Genomic DNA, 4,985 nt, shown 5'->3' with positions numbered 1-4,985 from the left:
TGGTGATGTCCAGTAGCTGCGGCAGTGGCGAGAGATGTGGCCAATACGCGAGCACGTGAAACAGATCCGCCTGTCGTCAGGGGTGCGCCACTCATCAGGATTGCGGTATCGGTAGCGTGGCGTGTAGGTGTTGCGGGGCGTAGCGGTGGCGACCATGGGAGGGACGGGGCTCGAACTGGGGTGTTTCACTGTGTGGCTATAGGGGACGCCCAAGTTGGAAACCTCTTGACGAACGACGGCTTGAATGAGGGATATCATCGCTAGGTTGCTATCCGAGGAGGGCGGGTTGGATGCAGCAGGAACGAGCGCTTCCATTTCACACGCACGATGCGGGTCACATTTTCAGTGTTGAAAGGTTGCCTTAGGGTCGGCAGATCCTCGCACGTGGAGCTAGGGGCAGTGTTGGAGAGCCGATTGAAGTGATGTGCAATGCGTTTGTGTTTGGCCTGCTCGAAATGTCGACAAACCTGCAGAGCGGAGTCAACCGTGGAACAGTCCCGACAGAGTAGACGATTGAAGGCATCGTCGGCTATGCCTTTGAGGATGTGCCCCACCTTATCAGGTTCTGTATGTCTCTGTCCACTTTTCTGCAGAGGGCCAGAGCGTCTTGTATATACGTAATATAAGGCCTCTGTCTTCTCTATATCGGACTTTTCCCACATAGCCGATGAACAGCGCTTGGACCCAACCCTCAGTTCTCTTATCGACCACCTCCGCACACACAACCGTGACTCTTCCCTCGCCCTGTTCTTCCTTCATAGGAATACGCTATACCGCCGCAACATGCGACCTGATGGCGCTGAGCACTTGCTGGTTGTTCCCCAACACCTACGCTGTGCCGTTCTCGAACAAATGCACGACGCCCCTACAGCTGGTCATCTTGGCCTCTCACGCACATACGACCGCGTGCGCCGGCGTTTCTTCTGGCCTGGACTTTACCGCTCTGTCCAACGTTATGTAGCCGCTTGCGACCTCTGTCAACGCCGGAAGAAACCCCCTGTGCTACCACCTGGACACCTGCAGCCGATTGCTATCCCGATTGAGCCATTTTCTCGAATTGGCCTTGACCTCCTAGGGCCGTTCCTCGAGTCCTTGTCAGGAAACAAATGGGTCGCTGTGGCCACCGATTATGCCACGCGGTACGTGATCACTCGCGCCATTCCAACCACAGACGTTGCTGACTTTCTTTTGTAGGACGTCATACTTCACCATGGTGCTTCCCGTCAACTATTTACCGACCGTAGCCGCTGTTTCCTTTCCCGTGTTGTTGAAGAAATACTTCGTTCTTGCTCCGTTCGGCACAAGTTCACCACTGCGTATCACCCTCAGACGAACGGCCTTACGGAGCGTATTAACCGCACACTCACCGACATGCTCGCAATGTACGTATCCGACAGTCATCGCGACTGGGATATTAGTCTGCCCTTTGTCCCTTTGGCATATAACTCTTCGCGTCATGACACTGCCGGGTACTCTCCATTCTATCTTTCTCTTTGGAAGAGACCCCTTACTGCCCTTCGACACTTTGCTTTCCGCCACTGGCCCTGTCACAACCTATGCCCGTGATACCATCGTCCGAGCCGACGCTGCTCGCCAGATTGCTCGTCACAATCTCACCCTCTTTGAAGAAGCTCAAAAACGCCGCTACGACGCTCACCATCGCGATGTGCACTATCCTCCCGGATCTCTGGTTTTGCTCTGCCTTCCGTGCCGCCGTGTGGGGTTGTGTCAAAAACTTCTGCCCCACTACACAGGTCCTTACCATGTACTACGTCCAGTGACCGACGGGACCTATGAGATTGCACCGCTTCACCCAAAGTCACCGACTGCTACACCCACTTCCGAAATCGTACATGTCGCCTGCCTCAAGCCATATTACTCCCCTCCCCCTCCACACCGCACACCTAATACGCACCGGGACGTTGCCTTTTGCCGAGGGGGGTAGTGTTACCGGGAAACGCGGGGCAAAAGTGATGTGCTCACTGACGAAGACGACGACCGAGGAACGCAGGCACGACGAAGCGTTGAGAAAGAGGACGACGCTGACAGAGTGAATACTGCACGGCTACTGAAGTCATAGCGTCGAGTTCAACCCATCGCAGTGCCGTTACATTAAGTACATCCCCGTAACAATATTCAAGGAATTTCAAGACCCAGCTGGAGTATTTTCAAGGACTCAACATGATACATGCAGCAGTTTTAAATATCAGGTACCAATTTTACTGAACAAAATCGAAAAAGGTACATTTCGAGAAACAGCTTGTATTGCACTAAGCCAACATTGTACTAAGCCAACATAATAAAGCCAGTATTGCACTAACCCAATATAATTGAAAAATGTTCCGTCTTGAAAAAACACCCTGGAATGCATTGCACCAATGTCGAATAGCAATCCATTCTGCGAAACAGCTAATGGCAACTTCAAGGGAGCTCCTACCGCTTTTCTTGAATCTTCTCGTTGAGGCTGCACAGTTCCTCAGTCTTGCTTCGTGCAGCCTTCCCCAGACTATTGGATCTGACAATGTACTTCAGATCATCAGCTGCCTCTGCCTTTTCAGCATGCGTATCTGCTGAACCTTGGAGGTCAGCTATTGTTGCCTCGAGTTTCTTTTTCTTTTTTTCATCGCGTCGATCTCTTCGTCTATGCAGCGTCTCTGATTCTCTGACATCATCACACTGCTTCTTTTTTTTACTACCTCCAGGTGTGCAGCATACTGCTGCCGGGCAGCTGATACAGCAGTACTTAGGTCTTTCGTAATAGGGACATTAAAAACGCCCCCTGCCTTCTCCATAGCGTCGCGTACAATACGTTGCAAAATATACGAGAGGTCCTTCACGTTTTCTGCGGCAACCTGGCGGTTCACACTCCCTCGCGTCACAGAGGCCTGCCCGTGGCTGAGCACAAGCAAAAGCTTGACAACTTTCCAGAGTTCCCCATATGATGAATTAAACTTCAAAAACTCGTCCAAAGTGTTTACATTCTTCTCAAATATTCGTAGGTTATGCATCTTGTCCTGCAGGAACTCAGTGTACTCCCCCAGTACACTGTCTCGTTGGGGCTCAGACATTCTGCCTGCTGTAATGAGGGCATCCAACACTCTTCTGAAGCTGGCCACGCGCTCATCTGGTTTAGTACACATTTGTCGTGGGTCCAGAGAGGACAAACTCTTAACGATTGAGAATCTCAGAGGGCTTCTCTCAAGCACCTTCTTTGTCACACTGATTAAGAAGTGCTTGCATTCCATGCGGAACTGGAACACATCCTTCTGACTTGCTTTAGTTTTCTTGACAGTCTGTTCAGTGGCATGGCCTACATCCACCTTTTCAAGCAAAGTGTGGTTCTCGGTGCTGTCAATGTCAACCATCAGGAGACCAGTAATTCCTTTTGCTGAAGACAAGACCGAGCACTTCAGAAACTTCTTCAGTAGCTTCCTGACTACTGTTTCCAAGTCCCTTGCAAGAAAGAACACCATGGGCTTTTCTGTTTGGTACTCAGTGAGGAATGGCTTGAGGATCATGGCCACACCTAGTGCAAATTAAAGCTTTGCTAGCGCAATACATCACTGGCGAACTCGCATAAGTTGTGAAATGATCCACATTTTGGGGCGCTTACTTCCTTCTTTGCAGCTGCAATAAGCTTAATATCACACCACAATAGCAAGGCTCTCTCTATCACAGGGACATTCTCCAACCACCGACGTACAACAAAGTTCAGGGAAAAGTCTCCTGACCGGTAACTGCTGAGAAGACTTCCCTCCTTGCAGGAGAACCATGGAAAAGCGCGCTCAGACTGGAGAACAGACAGTCAACTCCCCACTTGCTGTAATACCTACCCTGTAGGCATTGTGCATGGTATGAAGGCTACAGGTCCCAATGTCCAGACACTGACCTTGGTACGCTTGATGCAAGTGTTCCTGGAAATTCATGAGTAGCTTAAGGTTAACATTGGGACCATCCATTGAAATCTGAAGAATTTTCTCTAGAGGGAAAGGCTCGAGCGCACTCAGCAGCTTTCTTTGGATGTCCTCGGATGTCGAGTGCCCCATAAACACCGATATAGTACCTCGTTGCCACCTTGTGAGACGAATTCCAAACCCGGATGTGAACATCCATTTGTTTCCGCTGGAGATAGTCCTTCGTGGACTCATCGAAGAGTACCACGTAGTAATCACAATCTTTTATCTGCCGCTGCAAAGCAGATAAAAAGAAGAGCCTCAGACCATGGCATGTCACGTAGGCCCATTTTTTCTTTGGCCACGTCACTCTCCGGGAACGTAAGCTGGAATAGCTGGCCTGCTTCCGATGATGACCGATAGAAGAAATGCGATGTGACAACCTTCAAAGTCCACAGAATCTCTGCGTTCGTCACCAGTTCATGTGCTTTGCAAGCATCGTCTAGCATTCCCGACTGCGAAGGAGGCGGAACGGCTGACTGTTGGCTCGTACTTGGAACTAAATTTCTCACCGAGCTGTTGGCTGCAATCTTCATGACACCAGCATGCTTGGCTTTCTTCATATGGCTCTTTAACGCCGACTCGCCCATGGTGATGATATCGAAGGTCTTGCTGCAAGGCTTGCATCTTGCGCGGTGCTCACTCGTCGTATCTGGTGTAATCCAGTCTTTGTAAGCATCGTTGTGAAGCCACGCGCCTTGAAATTTGCATTTCCCAGGCATTTTCTTTGCAGTTGGATGCTTCAGCTGCAACAAGTTGGGTGCAGAAGCGACGTAAAACAGCAATGCCATTCAACCACCATAACGAAGCACCAAAATCGGACTGGATGGCATCGGCTCAATTTGGCTTCAGAGAGTGGCTCCAATGTGGCTAACCGTTGCACAAAGTTTGCTATAGGCAACCTGCAGTGGCTAGGCGGCGCTAGTGGAGCGCAGCGTTCAGCGCCGCCAACGGCGGGGCCGAGTAATCTGAGTAGGCCGGCGCGGACGGGTTGCGTTCGCGTTGTACGGCTGGAAGCATCTCGGCTCTCAT

The 4,985-nt window shown here is 50.8% G+C and overlaps 1 pseudogene; it reads right to left on the bottom strand.

Moving 5' to 3' along the window:
* Positions 1 to 2,421: 2,421 nt before the first annotated feature.
* LOC146177656 (uncharacterized) lies at positions 2,422 to 4,675 on the bottom strand (annotated as a pseudogene).
* Positions 4,676 to 4,985: the final 310 nt, after the last annotated feature.

Source organism: Amblyomma maculatum, chromosome 10 (genome assembly GCF_055883805.1).
Source record: "Amblyomma maculatum isolate TAMU_Amacu chromosome 10, ASM5588380v1, whole genome shotgun sequence".
Lineage (NCBI taxonomy): Eukaryota > Metazoa > Arthropoda > Arachnida > Ixodida > Ixodidae > Amblyomma > Amblyomma maculatum.
The sequence above is the reverse complement of the archived record's forward strand: the minus strand, read 5'-3'. Positions and strand labels throughout refer to the sequence as shown.